The sequence below is a fragment of the Salvelinus fontinalis genome, chromosome 18 (genome assembly GCF_029448725.1).
Source record: "Salvelinus fontinalis isolate EN_2023a chromosome 18, ASM2944872v1, whole genome shotgun sequence".
NCBI classification, from domain to species: Eukaryota; Metazoa; Chordata; class Actinopteri; order Salmoniformes; family Salmonidae; genus Salvelinus; species Salvelinus fontinalis.
In genome coordinates this window covers 60,397,982-60,417,365 of record NC_074682.1, presented here as the reverse complement: position 1 = coordinate 60,417,365, position 19,384 = coordinate 60,397,982, and the positions used below count along the sequence as shown (strand labels likewise).

The 19,384-nt window shown below is 43.1% G+C and overlaps 1 long non-coding RNA gene across 1 annotated transcript; it reads right to left on the bottom strand.

Moving 5' to 3' along the window:
* Positions 1 to 3,108: 3,108 nt before the first annotated feature.
* On the bottom strand, positions 3,109 to 19,052 carry LOC129815832 (uncharacterized). Its single transcript, XR_008753490.1, has 4 exons — positions 18,945 to 19,052; positions 7,825 to 7,894; positions 7,605 to 7,671; positions 3,109 to 3,628 (listed from the first exon to the last, which is right to left on the bottom strand). It is a non-coding gene; the product is annotated as an uncharacterized LOC129815832 (long non-coding RNA).
* Positions 19,053 to 19,384: the final 332 nt, after the last annotated feature.

Here is a 19,384-nt window from a genome sequence, read left to right as displayed (position 1 = left end):
AAAAAGACTGTAAAATCCCCAAGAATTCGGCAAAAAGAAGTTCTGTTCCCAAGTATTTCCAGAGATAAAAATAGAAGCTGTATGTGATCGTGTCTCAATGTAATCAATGAAATTATTGTTATTTTCAAATACAATCTATTTTTTTGAGGGGGCTTGCTTGTGGTCAATTTGCGGTGACTCTAGTGGCCTCCCACTGATTTAAAGGCTGCTGTCTAGGTTTGTCAAGCTCTCTGTGTGTAATCATATACGTTGGCCTTTCTGATAAATGATCTCACGTTCTATACAGTTTTAATAACTAATAAACAATTCAGACATTTTCCACAGTGTTTCCGATTAAAGTCCTCAAAATGTATTTTGTTTACAAATATTGGGATGTTTAGATAATCTGCTGAATTACGACAAGGTTGGATTAGACGGTGGGAGACAGAGAGACAAATATATTTCAAATATTTGAAATAACCTAAACGTATTTTAGTTTTTGCCCTAGCACTACACAGCTGAGAGAGAGAGGCCCAGAGAGAGAGCGACAGAGAGAGAGAGAGAGACAGAGAGACAGAGAGACAGAGAGAGAGAGAGAGAGAGAGAGAGAGAGAGAGAGAGGCCCAGAGAGAGAGCGACAGAGAGAGAGAGAGAGAGAGACAGAGAGAGAGAGAGAGAGAGAGAGAGAGAGAGACAGAGAGACAGAGAGAGAGGCCCAGAGAGAGAGCGACAGAGAGAGAGAGAGAGACAGAGAGACAGAGAGAGAGAGAGAGAGGCCCAGAGAGAGAGCGACAGAGAGAGAGAGACAGAGAGACAGAGAGACAGAGAGACAGAGAGAGAGGCCCAGAGAGAGAGAGAGACTGTATATATACAATATGACATTTGTGATGTCTTTATTGTTTTGAAACTTCTATATGTGTAATGTTTACTGTTAATTTTTATTGTTCATTTAACTTTTGTATATTATCTACCTCACTTGCTTTGGCAATGTTAACACATGTTTCCCATGCCAATAAAGCCCCTTGAATTGAATTGAATTGAATTGAATTGAATTGAATTGAGAGAGAGATACAGAGAGGTGTTGTTCTGATAGCTTTATGACTTGTTCTCCCTGAGCATAAAATCTTGACACATCACACCATTGTGTGAGACCTTTTATCTGGTTCTTTGTAGCACAGAGAGTGTCTCTTCGCAAGAGACGGTTGCTATCTGTTGTGCCGGGGTCATAAACGGGCAAATGTTTTGCTGCTGGGACTTTTAGGAGAACTACTGTTATGTCCCCATCTGATAACCCCACAGAGTAGAGGCAGCGCAAAAAGCGCTAACCAAAGGATAGCGGTTGGGGGGGGGCTGTCAGGGCGGTTTTGGTTCTGCCAGTCACCATGTTTCAGTTGTCCACGGGCCCCAGACACTGTATTTCCTTTGCTGGTTGAAAAGGTTGTTGACATTTGGAGCAGCAAGATAGGAGCCACAATAAGTGGGAAAAACCACGAGAGAGAGAGACATTTGACATTTGTAATGTCTTTATTCTTTTGAAACTTCTGTGAGTGTAATGTTTACTGTTAATTTGTATTGTTTATTTCACTTTTGTATATTATCTACCTCATTTGCTTTGGCAATGTTAACATATGTTTCCCATGCCAATAAAGCCCCTTGAATTGAATTGAATTGAATTGAGAGAGGCCCAGAGAGAGAGAGACAGAGAGAGAGAGAGACAAAGAGAGAGGCCCAGAGAGAGAGAGACAGAGAGAGAGAGAGAGGCCCAGAGAGAGAGAGACAGAGAGAGAGAGAGAGGCCCAGAGAGAGAGAGACAGAGAGAGACAGAGAGAGAGAGAGAGGCCCAGAGAGAGAGAGACAGAGAGAGACAGAGAGACAGAGAGAGAGAGAGGCCCAGAGAGAGAGAGACAGAGAGAGAGAGAGGCCCAGAGAGAGAGAGACAGAGAGAGAGAGAGAGGCCCAGAGAGAGAGAGACAGAGAGAGACAGAGAGAGAGAGAGAGGCCCAGAGAGAGAGAGACAGAGAGAGAGGCCCAGAGAGAGAGAGAGGCCCAGAGAGAGAGAGACAGAGAGAGAGAGAGGCCCAGAGAGAGAGAGAGGCCCAGAGAGAGAGAGAGACAGAGAGAGAGGCCCAGAGAGAGAGAGAGGCCCAGAGAGAGAGAGAGGCCCAGAGAGAGAGGCCCAGAGAGAGAGAGACAGAGAGAGAGAGAGGCCCAGAGAGAGAGAGAGGCCCAGAGAGAGAGAGAGGCCCAGAGAGAGAGAGAGACAGAGAGAGAGGCCCAGAGAGAGAGACTACCCAGAGAGAGAGAAACTACTACAACTACTGTTGTGTAAATTTATTGTTGTTCTGATTAATATTGTTGTTGTAGTTGTTGTTAATGGTAATCCCATGTCCACTACTACTATTATTATTGCTGTTGGTCCCACCATTTATTTACATATAAATATATATTATACATATATATTTTTATTTTATTTATATTTTTCGATATGTATACTTTGACAATCTAAGTAATAATGAACTTATCCCATGTCCACTACTACTATTATTATTGCTGTTGGTCCCACCATTTATTTATATATACATATATATATATTTTGTATATATATACATATATATTTGATTTTTATTTTTCGATATGTATACTTTGACAATGTAAGTAATAACGAACTTACCATGTCAATAAAGTCAATTGAATTGAATTGAATTGAGAGACAGAGAGAGAGAGACAGAGAGACCGAGAGAGAGAGAGACAGAGAGACCGAGAGAGAGAGAGAGACAGAGAGAGAGGGGGAAGTCAGAAAGATGAGAGAGACTCAATGAGCATAGCCTTGCTATTGAGAAAGGCTGTCGTTGGCAGACCTGGCTCTCAAGAGAAGACAGGCTATGAGCACACCGCCCACAAAATGAGGTGGAAACTGAGCTGCACTTCCTAACCTCCTGCCAAATGTAGGACCATATTAGAGAGACATATTTCCCTCAGATTACACAGATCCACAAAGAATTAGAAAACAAACCCAATTTTGATAAACTCCCATATCTACTGGGTGAAATACCACAGTGTACCATCCCAGCAGTAAGATTTGTGACCTGTTGCCACAAGAAAAGGTCAACCAGTGAAGAACAAACACCATTGTAAATACAACCCATATTTATGTTTATTTATTTTCCCTTTTGTACTTTAACTATTTGCACATCGTTACAACACTGTATATAGACATAATATGACATTTGTAGTGTCTCTATTCCTATTGGAAATTCTGTAAGTGCAATGTTTATTGTTTATTTAACTTTTATTTATTATCTATTTCACTTGCTTTGGCAATGTTAACATATGTGTCCAATGCCAATAAAGCCCATTGAACTGAGAGAGAGACAAAGAGAGAGAGACATAGCGAGAAAGACAGACAGAGAGAGACAGAGAGACAGAGAGAGGGGAGAGAGAGAGAGACAGAGAGAGAGAGAGAGAGAGAGAGAGAGAGACAGAGAGACAGAGAGACAGAGAGACAGAGAGAGAGACAGACAGAGGGATGTCTTCTCTTGTTCTTCTCTCCATCTTATCTTCTCTCCATCTTATCTTCTCTCCATCTTATCTTCTCTCTGATCTTGTTCTTACAGTGTTCAATGGTAAGTGATGACGGCTGTTGGATGATCTATAGGTCAGCGTTGTAGGTGAGAAGAACACATGAAACTGTTATGATTAAGCATTTCTGATCAACACGCTAATGACGTAAAATGCTTTATGTTAAACCACACAAACGCACACAGTGTGCAATAAAGAGTTTGAGTGATAAATGCTGAGTAAGCCTGAGTATGTCTGTAACACATCCTCTACTATGAGGCCTGTTCGTTCACTGGGGCACAAACCTGACCTCTCAAATCAAATCAGATTGTATTTGTCACATGCACCGAATACAACATGTGTAATAGACCTTACAGTGAAATGCTTACTTACAAGCCCTTAACAAACAATGCAGTTTTAAGAAAAATAAGTGTTAAGTAAAAAAATAGATAAGTACATTTTTTAAATAATTAAAGACTAGCAGTAAAATAACAATAGCGAGGCTTTATACAGGGGGTACCGGTACAGAGTCAATGTGGAGGCTATATACAGGGGGTACCGGTACAGAGTCAATGTGGAGGCTATATACAGGGGGTACCGGTACAGAGTCAATGTGGAGGCTATATACAGGGGGTACCGGTACAGAGTCAGTGTGGAGACTATATACAGGGGGTACCGGTACAGAGTCAATGTGGAGGCTATATACAGGGGGTACCGGTACAGAGTCAGTGTGGAGGCTCTATACAGGGGGTACCGGTACAGAGTCAATGTGGAGGCTATATACAGGGGGGTACCGGTACAGAGTCAATGTGGAGGCTATATACAGGGGGGTACCGGTACAGAGTCAATGTGGAGGCTATATACAGGGGGTACCGGTACAGAGTCAATGTGGAGGCTATATACAGGGGGTACCGGTACAGAGTCAATGTGGAGGCTATATATAGGGGGTACCGGTACAGAGTCAATGTGGAGGCTATATACAGGGGGTACCGGTACAGAGTCAATGTGGAGGCTATATACAGGGGGTACCGGTACAGAGTCAATGTGCAGGGGCACCGGTGTTGAGGTAATTAAGGTAATATGTACATGTAGGTAAAGATATTAAAGTGACTATGCATAGATAATAAGAGGGTAGCAGCAGTGTAGAAGGGGAGGGGGCAATGCAAATAGTCTGGGTAGCCATTTGATGAGCTGTTCAGGAGTCTTATGGCTTGGGGGGTAGAAGCTGTTAAGAAGCCTCTTGATCCTAGACTTGGTGCTCCGGTACCGCTTGCCGTGCGGTAGCAGAGAGAACAGTCTATGACTAGGGTGGCTGGAGTCTTTGACAATTTTTAGGGGCTTCCTCTGACACCGCCTGGTATAGAGGTCCTGGATGGTAGGAAGCTTGGCCCCGGTGATGTACTGGGCCGTACGCACTACCCGCTGTAGTGCCTTGCGGTCGGAGGCCGAGCAGTTGCCGTACCAGGCAGTGATGCAACCCCCGTCTCCCACTGTCTCTCCATCTCCCGATGCCTCTCCCACTGTCTCCCCCTGTCTCCCGAATGTCTACCTCACTATACCGCCTCCAGACTGTCTCTATGCTGCCTCTAGACTACCTCCATACTGTCTCCATCTTTCTCAGTCTTTCACCAGGTGTTTTATTCATTACCAGGTGTCTCAGTCTTTCAGCAGGTGTTTTATTCATTACCAGGTGATTCAGTCTTTCACCAGGTGTTTTATTCATTACCAGGTGTCTCAGTCTTTCACCAGGTGTTTTATTCATTACCAGGTGATTCAGTCTTTCACCAGGTGTTTTATTCATTACCAGGTGATTCAGTCTTTCAGCAGGTGTTTTATTCATTACCAGGTGATTCAGTCTTTCACCAGGTGTTTTATTCATTACCAGGTGACTCAGTCTTTCAGCAGGTGTTTTATTCATTACCAGGTGACTCAGTCTTTCACCAGGTGTTTTATTCATTACCAGGTGACTCAGTCTTTCACCAGGTGTTTTATTCATTACCAGGTGACTCAGTCTTTCAGCAGGTGTTTTATTCATTACCAGGTGTCTCAGTCTTTCACCAGGTGTTTTATTCATTACCAGGTGATTCAGTCTTTCAGCAGGTGTTTTATTCATTACCAGGTGACTCAGTCTTTCAGCAGGTGTTTTATTCATTACCAGGTGACTCAGTCTTTCAGCAGGTGTCTCAGTAGAAACTGTTACACTATATCTGAAGTTATCATGGAGATACTGAGTCAGAGGATTCTTCTATATTAGAGAAATGATAATGATCTGATTGTGTGTTGTGTGTGTCCTAGTAGTAGACTGAATCACCTGGTAATGAACATGTGTAACTGTACATCAGATAATGTGAGGTCCTCAGCTCAGAATTGAAGTGGTTTTTAGATGTACTTTGTAACCTATTTATAAAACTCACAGGATGTCAACACGGACAAACTGTTCTTAACCCTCACGGTGTTTACAGTTGTGACAAGGGTTAGGTTTAGGGGACTTACGGTATTGCAGCAGATGTGATGGACAAAAGTACAATCCCAGATTTGAGAGAGAGAGAGAGACATTGAGTTTCTGTTGGGCAACAGTTTCAGTTGAGATCAATCATGGGGGAAAGCTGTGACTCTGCTTACTCACATATGATGAAGGATCTTCATTTGAGCCATTTTGCTACAGCAGGAAAATAATCCTGCGTTAACAGGAAATGTCAATTATTATGTGGATTATAATTAATGAATGTTTTTGTTGGGGTTGATTAAAAAAAAAAGTGTAAGGGAAAATCAAGTCTGAAATTTGTGGAAATTCCGAACTTCGAAAACCTCAAATACACTACAAGTTTTACTTTTCCTGCACCAGGGGGATGGTGCAGGAAAAGTTCGCCTGCACCAGGGAGATCAAAGTTCTCCTGCACCAGGGGGATCAAATGAAGATCCTATATCTGTGTTTGCAGCAACAGGAGGGACACCTACCCTCCTCCCCACTCTCCTCTCTTCTCATTCCACCTCTCCTCTCCTCTCTACCCTCCTCCCCACTCTCCTCTCCTCTCTACCCTCCTCCCCACTCTCCTCTCTACCCTCCTCCCCACTCTCCTCTCCTCTCTTCTCATTCCACCTCTCCTCTCTACCCTCCTCCCCACTCTCCTCTCCTCTCTATCCTCCTCCCCACTCTCCTCTCTACCCTCCTCCCCACTCTCCTCTCCTCTCTTCTCATTCCACCTCTCCTCTCTACCCTCCTCCCCACTCTCCTCTCCTCTCTACCCTCCTCCCCACTCTCCTCTCTACCCTCCTCCTCACTCTCCTCTCCTCTCTTCTCATTCCACCTCTCCTCTCTACCCTCCTCCCCACTCTCCTCTCCTCTCTACCCTCCTCCCCACTCTCCTCTCTACCCTCCTCCCCACTCTCCTCTCCTCTCTTCTCATTCCACCTCTCCTCTCTACCCTCCTCCCCACTCTCCACCCTCCTCCCCACTCTCCTCTCCTCTATAGTGTTTCCTATTATAACATGAAATACAGCCTGTGTCTGTAGATGTCACATGGGCTGATGGTATAATAGAATGATGAATTAGACAGGATGTTATTTTAATTCCCAGTGTTCTAGAATCGGAAGGAGTTCTCTCTGTTCTCTTCTTCCTGGTTTTGGTTGGTTCATTTAAGACTGTCTATTTAGCATATCTCAAGCCACAACTATGACTATCCAACATTCGTATGGCTCCTCACTCCACACCAGGTTATTTTGCAATGTGGTTATTTTATTAGGATCTCCATTAGCTGTTGTGAAAGCAGCAGCTACTCATCCTGGGGGTCCACACAAAACATGAAATATGACATAATACAGAACATCAATAGACAAGAACAGCTCTAGGACAGAACCACACCAATTTAGGAAACTTAAAAAGGGCAGCTTGAAATGCCTCCAACCCGGGTCATCAAATTGGTAGCTTTTCGGTGACGAAGCCGGCTAAGCTTTATCGAAATCTTAAGTGTGTTTGCGAGACAGAGGACTAGAATCTAGGGTCTGTGCGGAAGGAAGAGTTACTGAAACAAGCAGTGCTGTGTTACATGCTACCACCAACAACTGACCTGTATCAACCTGTATGTGACTCCGCAGGAAGCTGTCATCATTCTACATTGGCCTTCTTCCTTCCTCCTTGAAAAGTACAGAAACAACGGGTTAGCATTACTGTGTGTCAACATGGGATACATTTCACTGTTCTCCACACACACACACACACACACACACACACACACACACACACACACACACACACACACACACACACACACACACACACACACTTACTTTTCTGAGGTGGAGATTCTCGACCCATCCCATTCCTAAATGGCAGTCTTTCACCATAAGCTTCCTAACCCTGTTAACACAGCAGATCTTTGTAATGTTTAGGTATTGGAACAATCTAATCAATACATTCTGAAAGATGTTTTTCATGGGTTCAGGCCCCTTAGTTCCAGTGAAGGGAAATCTTAAAGCTACAGCATACAATGACATTGTAGAATATTCTGTGCTTCCGACTTTGTGGCAACAGTTTGGGGAAGGCCCTTTCCTGTTTCAGCATGACAATGCCCCCTGTGCACAAAGCGAGGTCCATACAGAAATGGTTTGTCGAGATCGTTGTGGAAGAACTTGACTGGCCTGCACAGATCCCTGACCTCAACTCCATGGAACCCCTTTGGGATGAATTGGAACGCCAATTGCGAGCCAGACCTAATCGCCCAACATCAGTGCCCGACCTCACTAATGCTCTTGTTGCTGAATGGAAGCAAGTCCCTGCAGCAATGTTCCAACATCTAGTGGAAAGCCTTCCCAGAAGAGTGGAGGCTGTTATAGCAGCAAAGCCTGATCACTACAGTAGTCAAGTTCTTCCACACTGCTCTACTGTAGTGATCAGGCTTCATAGAAACACATTAGTGTGTTTGTTTATGTACACCACATGACCAAAAGTAAATGGACATCTGCAAGTCAAACATCTCATTCCAAAATCATGGGCATTAATATGGACAGTTATTGTGCTGACGTTTCATCCAGATGCAGCTTGGAGATGTCTTTGTGACCAGATATATACTGTATTTAATGAATTCCTTATTTGTTTTGAGTTTAAAAAAAGAAAAACCAGGGTCAAATAAATAGATAATCCAATGTGGTTACAGTTTACAAGCATTTATCTTTCTTATCAAATCTTCAGAGGCATTTTACTGAAATGAAACTGATCCCTCAGCATTTAATTTTTACTTTCTGAGTTTCTGTTGAACGTGGTGAACCACACCCCGACCAAGGTGACATGTTCTATTTTCCGATCATTTGCTAAAATCAGAATGCTGAGTAAGCAGAAGAGAAGAAACACAGTTTCAAAATGACACATTGAATTAAGGACCACACGTTTTCTACAAAATTGGCAGATTTCATTCATGTTTCTTCTTCTGGTAAAAAAAAAATACGTTGTGACTAGAGTAGAATGTCCAGGTCAAGTTTCATTCAGCCACTGAGTTCAGTGTGTTTCTGTTTCAGTGGTTTTGGAAGCGAAATTATTTCCCAATCGTTTCGTTTTGAACAAAACTATGATTTATTTTTTATTCATTTCGTTCCACTGTTCCGAACAGCAAAATAAAAAGTTCTGAACCGGTTCGAACCAAACGAACGTACCAGTTTATATCGTTCCTTTCAGTTCCCTTTTAAACCTCTGAAATTGTCTTTTTCTCTTCTTCTTTTTTTAAACATTTAGCTCGACATTAAATACACTCGTTAGGGTGGATATGTGGGTGTCTAATGCAAGCATCTAGCAACCCATAATGCATCTAGCAACCCAAAGGTTGTGAGTTCAAATCTCATCACAGACTATTCTAGCTAATTAGTAACTTTTCAATGACTTTCTACTTTGCAACTACTTAGCATGTTAGCTAACCATTCCTATAACCTTAACACTTTAACCCTCACCCCTAAACCCGTTATCCACCTAGCTAGAATTCGTAACATATCATATGTTTTGCAAATTCTGAACACATAGTATGTTTTGTAAATTCGTAACATATTGTAAATTTGCAGATTCTGTTTCCCATCCAGGACCTATAAACTATTTCCCATCCAGGATCTATAAACTATTTCCCATCCAGGACCTATAAACTATCTCCCATCCAGGACCTATAAACTATTTCCCATCCAGGACCTATAAACTATTTCCCATCCGTACCTGTGCATTCCTCCTTCAGGACCTATAAACTATTTCCCATCCGTACCTGTGCATGAACAATATGTTTAAGCAACAATAATAATATACTGTATGTCCATGCTCTTGACCTATGCAAATCTACATCCACTGTAGAGGCCTATAATGGACTTGACAAGACAGAATAGGGTTAACACTGCCATCTGCTGGTCATGTGGTGGTACTGTCCTTCACTTATATTGAACGCCACTCAGTAGAACGTCATATCAGCCGATACCACCAGACACGGAAGAGGAAGCGAGACATCCCACGCTCCTTTTTCCTGGTTCAGTCAAATTAACAATACTACACCCATGTTTCCCTAGCTGGTCCCATAATAGTCTAAATGGACATTTGTGGTGCATTTAATAACCATTTTGCCTCAGCTGGCAACCTTTTTGAAAAAATAGTTTCAGAAAATTACAGCAAAGAAGAATCATTCGTAGATTTTTCATACACAGCCTTTATCTTCATTTTAACAATTGTATATCTATGATGTACTAAGTACCTTGCTAAAAATCAATGTAAAAAATCCATAGGGGTTGATTATCTTGATCCCTTCTTACTGCAGCTCTCTGCCCCACTTATTGCAAAATCATTGATCATGTATTTTTTTTACTTAAATTGTTTCTGGTGTTATCCCTAAGATAACTACCATCCAATTTCCAAGTCATCTTGCCTTTCTAAAGTTTTAGAATCTCTGGCCAACTATCAGCTAAGAACTTTGTAAACTTCTCATTCTATTCTAATTGTGTACCAGTCTGGTTTTAGGACCAGGACATAGTACAGTTTCAGCCAGTCTGGTTTTAGGACCAGGACATAGTACAGTTTCAGCAAGTCTGGTTTTAGGACCAGGACATAGTACAGTTTCAGCCAGTCTGGTTTTAAGACCTGGACATAGTACAGTTTCAGACAGTCTGGTTTTAGGACCAGGACATAGTACAGTTTCAGCCAGTCTGGTTTTAGGACCAGGACATAGTACAGTTTCAGCCCGTCTGGTTTTAGGACCAGGACATAGTACAGTTTCAGCCAGTCTGGTTTTAGGACCAGGACATAGTACAGTTTCAGCCAGTCTGGTTTTAAGACCTGGACATAGTACAGTTTCAGCCAGTCTGGTTTTAGGACCAGGACATAGTACAGTTTCAGCCAGTCTGGTTTTAGGACCAGGACATAGTACAGTTTCAGCCAGTCTGGTTTTAGGACCAGGACATAGTACAGTTTCAGACAGTCTGGTTTTAGGACCAGGACATAGTACAGTTTCAGCAAGTCTGGTTTTAGGACCAGGACATAGTACAGTTTCAGCCAGTCTGGTTTTAGGACCAGGACATAGTACAGTTTCAGCCAGTCTGGTTTAAGACCAGGACATAGTACAGTTTCAGCCAGTCTGGTTTTAGGACCAGGACATAGTACAGTTTCAGCCAGTCTGGTTTAAGACCTGGACATAGTACAGTTTCAGCCCGTCTGGTTTTAGGACCAGGACATAGTACAGTTTCAGACAGTCTGGTTTTAGGACCAGGACATAGTACAGTTTCAGCCAGTCTGGTTTAAGACCAGGACATAGTACAGTTTCAGCCAGTCTGGTTTTAGGACCAGGACATAGTACAGTTTCAGCCCGTCTGGTTTTAGGACCAGGACATAGTACAGTTTCAGCCCGTCTGGTTTTAGGACCAGGACATAGTACAGTTTCAGCCAGTCTGGTTTTAGGACCAGGACATAGTACAGTTTCAGCCAGTCTGGTTTAAGACCAGGACATAGTACAGTTTCAGCCAGTCTGGTTTAAGACCAGGACATAGTACAGTTTCAGCCAGTCTGGTTTTAGGACCAGGACATAGTACAGTTTCAGCCAGTCTGGTTTTAGGACCAGGACATAGTACAGTTTCAGCTGCTAAGCTTGTTTTAGATGATGTGTTAAATTGCTTAGATCATAAAAATCATTGTGCCGTCTTATTTAAAAACCTTTCCAAGGCCTTCGGTACTGTCAACCATTCCCTACTCATTCAAAGGTTGTCTGAAATGAGCCTGGATCAGGCATCTTTGCAAGTAGTTTGAGAATTATCTGTCAGATAGGACACAATGCATGATTTATGATTTTGTCAAGTCTAGCTTCCTCAATATTACAAAAGGTGTACCACAAGGGTGGGTATTGGGACCTGTTGTCTTTACTATTTATATAAATAATATTAGTCTATCTGTTAAAACGTGTAATATTCATCTGTATTCAGATGATCCTGTTACATTTGGCATTGCCCCCAATTGTAGAACAGGCTATGTTAGAGCTGCAATCTGACCATGTTACCTTACAGAAATCCCTGGTTGGTTTAAAACGTGTTTTAAAACGTGTTTAAAATGTGGGCAAAACTAAATACATGTTATTCTCTAATTCTCACAAAAAAATGCTTCAGATGGACTTCATTGGATGGTTCTCCCATCAATTGGGTTCCCGCTATATAAATATCTGAGCTTTTGGATTGACAAGTATGTAACATTAAACAAAAATCTACTAATGAACTACTTCAAAACAGTTCAACAGTACAAAGAAATCCCTGAGGATGACACATGAAATGTAAAATCAAATCAAATGTATTTATATAGCCCTTCGTACATCAGCTGATATCTCAAAGTGCTGTACAGAAACCCAGCCTAAAACCCCCAAACAGTAACCAATGCAGGTGTAGAAGCACGGTGGCTAGGAAAAAACTCCCTAGAAAGGCCAAAACCTAGGAAGAAACCTAGAGAGGAACCAGGCTATGAGGGGTGGCCAGTCCTCTTCTGGCTGTGCCGGATGGAGATTAAAACATTGTAATGAACCTGAGATCTGAAATCCGTTTTACCTCATTCCTACCAGCATGTCACATGTGCAACTACAGGCGAAACTCTATCCTCCTGATTCCGGCTGCCGAACCAAAAACACAAACAGGAAGTACCAGTGACGCACACGCTCAATACGGAAGTGCCCCGATGAAGCGAATGCAAAGCTACATGGCTTTTGTCACTAGCACAGACTGGAATATGTTCTGGCATTCATCAGATAACATCGGAGTTTACCACATCAGTCACCGGCTTCGTTAATAAGCGCGTCCCCACAGTCATCCCACAGTGACTGTACAGTGTCTTCAGAAAGTGTTCACACCCCTTGACTTTTTCCACATTTTGTTGTGTTACAGCCTGTAGTTTAAATGTATTAAATTTTAGATTTTTTGTCACTGGCCTACCCACAGTGCCCCATAATGTCAAAGTTATGTCATAATGTTTTTTTTTTTTAAAGGTTTACAAATTAATTTAAAAAATTAAAGCTGAAATGTCTTGAGTCAAGTATTCAACCCCTTGATAAATACGTTCAGGAGTAAAAATGTGCTTAACAAGTCACATAATAAGTTGCATGGACTCACTCTGTGTGCAATAAATGTGTTTTACATGATTTTTGAATGACTACCTCATCTCTGTTCCCCACACATACAGATAATTGTAAGGTCCCTCAGTCGAGAAGTGAATTTCAAACACATATTCAACCACAAAGACCAGGGAGGTTGGTCCAATGCCTCGCAAAGAAGGGCACCTATTGGTAGATGGGTAAAAATAAATAAAGCAGACATTGAATATCCCTTTGAGCATGGTGCAGTTATTAATTACACTTTAGATGGTGTATCAACACACCCAGTCACTAAAAAGTTACAGGTGTCCTTCCTAACTTAGTTGCCGGAGAGGAAGGACACCGCTCAGGGATTTGGTGACTTTAAAAAGGTTACAGAGTTTAATGGCTGTGATAGGAGAAAACTGAGGATGGATCAATAACATTTGAGTTACTCCACAATACTAACCTAAATGTACAGAATGAAAAGAAGGAAGCCTGTACAGATTAAAAACATTCCGAAACATGCATCCTGTTCGCAATAAGGCACTAAAGTAATACTGCAAAAAATGTGACAGCTTGAAGAATTTAAAAAATAATATTGTACAATCCAGGTGTACAAAGCCCCTAGAGACCTAACCAGAAAGAGACACAGCTGTAATCGCTGCCAAAGGTGATTATAACATGTATTGACTCAGGGGTGCGAATACTTATGTAAATGAGATATTTCTGTATTTCATTTTTCAATACATTTGATAATAATTCTTTTTCCCTTTGTCATTATGGGGTAATTGTGTTTAGATGGGTGTGAATATTTATTTTTTATGCATTTTTAATTCAGGCTGTAACACAACAAAATGTGAAATAATTTAAGGGGTCTGAATACTTTCTGAAGTCACTGTACATATCCCAACCAGAAGCCATGGGTTACAGGCAACTGAGCTAAAGGCTAGAGCTGCCACTTTCAAGGAGCGGGACATTAATCCAGACGCATAAGAAATCCCGCTTCTCCCTCGACGAACATTCGAACAGGCAAAGCGTCATTACAGGACCAAGATTGAATCATACTACACCGGCTCTAATGCTTGTCGGATGTGGCAGGGCCTGCAAACTATCACAGATTACAAAGGGAAACCCAGCCGCGAGCTGTCCAGTGACGCGAGCCAACCAGACGAGTTAAATACCTTCTGTGCTCGTTTCGAGGCAAACAACACTGAACCATGCATGAGAGCACCAGCTGTTCTGGACGACTGTGTGATCACACTGTCCGTAGCCGATGTGAGTAAGACTTTTAAACAGGTTAACATTCACAAGGACGCAAGATTACCAGGAGGTGTACTAAGAGCATGCGCTGACCAGCTGGCAAGTGTCTTCACTGACATTTTTAACCTCTCCCTGACCCAGTCTGTAATACCTACATGTTTAAAGCAGACCACCATAGCTCAGCGTTCAACACCATAGTGCTCTCCAAGCTCATCACGAAGCTAAGGACCCTGTGATTAAACACCTCCCTCTGCAACTGGATCCTGGACTTCCTGACGGGCAGTCCACAGGTGGTGAGTGTAAGTAACAACACATCGGCCATGCTGACCCTCAACACGGGGGCCCCTCAGGGGTGGGTGCTTAGTTCTCTCCTGTACTCCCTATTCACCCATGACTCCAACACCATCATTAAGTTTCCGACGATGCGACGGTGGTAGACCTGATCACCGCCGACGATGAGACAGCCTATAGGAAGGAGGACAGAGACTGCCAGGACAATCTCTCCTTCAACGTCAGCAAGACAAAGGAGCTAATCGTGGACAACAGGAAACGGAGGTCCGAGGATGCTACCATTCACATCGACTGGGACGGAGTGGAGCGGGTTGAGAGATTTAAGTTCATCGCTAAGGACCTATCATGGTCCAAACACACCAACACAGTAGGGAAGAAAACACGACAACACCTCTTCCCCCTCAGGAGGCTGAAAATATTTGGCATGGGTCCTCAGATCCTAAAAAAGTCCTACAGCTGCACCATCGAGAGCATCTTGACCACGGTCGGCACTCTATGGCGGCAGATTGACGAGGGCGGCATTCTCTGAGCTAAACTGACCAAGACGCACCTCCAACAACAACACATAAAACCACCAATCTAGAATAAATAAATCATATAGCAGATATAAGATATGATAGAAAGAGTGTGTGGCCTTTTCTGTAGCCTACAGGCTTGAGATAAAATGGCGCAGTGGTCTAGGGCACTGCATCGCAGTGCTATCTGCGCCACCAGAGTCTCTGGGTTCGCGCCCAGGCTGGGCAGGGTTCGCGCCCAGGCTGGGCAGGGTTCGCGCCCAGGCTCTGTCGCAGCCGGCCGCAACCGGGAGGTCCGTGGGGCGACGCACAATTGGCATAGCATCGTCCGGGTTAGGGAGGGTTTGGCCGGTAGGGATATCCTTGTCTCAGTATGTAAAAAATGTAATAAAATGTATGCACTCTACTGTAAGTCGCTCTGGATAAGAGCGTCTGCTAAATGACTAAAATGTAAAATGTAATGAGACAAACACTTTGTACATCGTGCAGGTTTCTCCTCACAAGAATCAGAACTAATAAAACCAACACTACGGCCTGTTTTACAAATGGTGGACCATGTGGATGGGCATTCCTCACATTCCATTGCGGCCGATATGGTAAGGCTACACCCCAATAAGTACGAGCTAATGTATTGGTCCTGTCTGGTGTTTTGGTGTTTTACAAACGGTAGGCTTACCACATAGATGGGCAATCACAGAGGTCTATGTTTGGTTCAGGTTTGGTGCGGTCCAGAATGGCCTTGAATTCAATATCCACGGACATAGATTTTTGTCCGGTCCGGACCAGCCTTGATTTGGTCTATAAATTACGTCTTTTCAAAGTCTGGAAAAATACATATTTTCAACATTCGGAAAATAAGTATTTTCGAATTTTCTTTCAGAATCGAAAATTAACCTTATTTCAACACCCTGGAAAATATGTATTTTAAACTTACGGAAAATACGTATTTACACCTTTCATTCAGAACCTAAATTGAACTTAACTTCAATGTCTAGAAAATAGGTCTTTAAGACGTCTTTTCAACCTCATTTTGCTTACTAGGACTATTCTAGTTTTGCGGAGGCGGCATTTGTTGGTCTCGCCTAGGGCGGCAGAACGGCAAGGACCGGCACTGATCTTGACTGGCTGCGTCACCGCTTGGTACGGCAACTGCTTGGCATCCGACCACAAGGCGCTACAGAGCGTAGTGCATACGGCCCAGTACATCACTCGGGCTGAGCTTCCTGCCATTTCCTGAGCATATTTAAGTGTTACTGCAGCTTTTTCGCCTTTTCATCATCTTTATTGGCAAAAAGGCACGGTAGAATAGTGATTCATGAATAGTTCTGTATTAGACATGGTTTTTAAACAGAATCTCTGAACCAAAAAACTCTGGCCAGGACCTCTATACCAGGCGGTGTCAGAGGAAGGCCCTAAAAATTGTCAAAGACTCCAGCCACCCAAGTCATAGACTGTTCCCTCTGCTACCGCATGGCAAGCGGTACCGGAGCGCCAAGTCTGGGACCAAAATGCTTCTGAACAGCTTCTACCCCCAAGTCATAAGACTGCTGAACAATTAATCAAATGGTTACCCGGACTATTTACATTTTTTATGCACTGTCTCTATCTACACTCACTGGGCTCTACCCACACATACTACACTGACATTCCAACACACATACACGCACACACACGCGTATTGGTATTGATGCCACACACACACACATTCACACATAGACACACTTTCACACTCTTCACATACCCTGCTGCTACTCTGTTTATTATCTATCCTGATTGTCTAGTCACTTTTACCCCTACCCATCTACCTGATCTACCTCGTACCCCTGCACATTGATTCAGTACTGGAACCCCCTGTATATAGCCTCATTATTGTTTTTTATTGTTACTTGTTTTTTTATTGTTACTACACTGAACAAAAATATAAATGCAACATGTAAAGTGTTGGTTCCATGATTAATGAGCTGAAATAAATGATCCCAGAAATGTTCCAAGTGTAACGGATGTGAAATGGCTAGCTAGTTAGCGGGTGCGCGCTAGTAGCATTTCAATCAGTTACGTCACTTGCTCTGAGACTTAAGTAGTGTTGCCCCTTGCTTTGCAAGGGCCGCGGCTTTTGTGGAGCGATGGGTAGCGATGCTACGTGGGTGTCAGTTGTTGATGTGTGCAGAGGGTCCCTGGTTCGCGCCCGTGTCGGGGCGAGGGGACGGTGTAAAGTTATACTGTTACATTGGTGCCGTGACCCGGATCACTGGTTGCTGCGGAAAAGGAGGAGGTTGAAAGGGGGGTGAGTGTAACGGATGTGAAATGGCTAGCTAGTTAGCGGGTGCGCGCTAGTAGCATTTCAATCAGTTACGTCACTTGCCTTGAGACTTAAGTTGTGTTGTCCCTTGCTTTGCAAGGGCCGCGGCTTTTGTGGAGCGATGGGTAACGATGCTTCGTGGGTGTCAGTTGTTGATGTGTGCAGAGGGTCCCTGGTTCGCGCCCGTGTCGGGGCGAGGGGACGGTGTAAAGTTATACTGTTACACATACGCACAAAAAGCTTATTTCTCTCAAATGTTGTGCACAAATTTGTTTACATCCCTGTTAGTGACATTGATCCTTTGCCAAGATAATCCATCCACCTGACAGGTGTGGCATATCAAGAAGCTGATTGAAACAGCATGATCATTACACAGGTGCACCTTGTGCTGGGAACAACAACAAGCCACTCTAAAATGTGCAGTTTTGTCACACAACACAATGCTACAGATGTCTCAAGTTTTGAGGGAGCGTGCAATTGGCATGCTGACTGCTGTTGCCAGATCATTTAAAGTCAATTTATCTACCAGAAGCTGCCTTCAACGTTGTTTAAGAGAATTTGGCAGTATGTCCAACCAGCCTTACAACCGCAGACCACGTGTAACCACGCCAGCCCAGGACCTCCACATCCGGCTTCTTCACCTGCAGGATCAGCCACCTGGACAGCTGATGAAACTGAGATGTATTTCTGTCTGTAATAAAGCCCTTTTGTGGGGAAAAACTCTGATTGGCTGGACCTGGCACCCCAGTGGGTGGGCCTTTGCCCTCGCAGGCCACCCTTGGCTGTGCCTCTGCCCAGTCATGTGAAATCCATAGATTAGGGCCTAATACATTTATTTAAATTGACTGATTTCCTCATATGAACTGTAACTCTTTAAAACCGTTGAAACTGCTGCATGTTACGTTTATATTTTATTTCAGTATATATCCTCTTTTTGTTGTTGTTAATCTTCTGTTACTTTTTAACTCTGCATTGTTGGTTAAGGGGTCGTCAGTCAGCGTTTCACGGTAAAATCTACACCTGTTGTATTCGGCACATGTGACAAATAACATTTGATTTGATTTGCCTGTTCGGTTCCTCTCCCAAAAATAATACACAATAATGGACCAGTTCTATTTAATTTATTTTACCTTTATTTAACTAGGCAAGTTTTATTTTGTATTTATTTTACCTTTATTTAACTAGGCAAGTCAGTTAAGAACAAATTCTTATTTTCAATGACGGCCCAGGAACAGTGGGTTAACTGCCTTGTTCAGGGGCAGAACGACAGATTTTTTATCTTGTCAGCTTGGTGATTAGATCTCGCAAGCTTCCGGCTACTAGTCCAACGCTCTAACCACTAGGCTACCTGCCGGACCAGTGGATAGCAGGTCTGCCTATAGGCAGGGAGACCAGGGTTTGAGACCCACAAGATGTATGACATTGTTGCCATTCGCAATAAAAGCACCAAGTTATAATACACTTAACATATAGGAAGAGTATTACCTGTGTGGTGGGTAGAGTTCAGGGACAGATGTTTGTCTGTGTGACTCAACTCCTATGAAGTTTGTAATGTGAAGGAGACAGGACTTTCTACTCATTGTTTTGGCAGATGAAGTAGTAGACAAACACTGTAATCAAATAAATAACTAGCACATCCTGTAATAAGAGGGCAATGGGGAGGGTGGGGAGGAGGAGTTAGCATTAGGGTATTTGCTAGCTACTAGAGTTCACTCCAACGCCACTTTCAGGGAGGGGTGTGTATGTCTACAATTCTAGCTGCCAAAAAAATGTGTCCACTATATGTCAAAGAAACCCACACACACCTTCCCTTAGGAACAGGTTTGTAGAACACCCCTAGTCTACACTAGGTGGCAGTATGTGCTATATGTTAGAAGAGGTTTACCATTGGGTTAAAAAGAAGAAGTTGAGAAAAATAGTGAGTA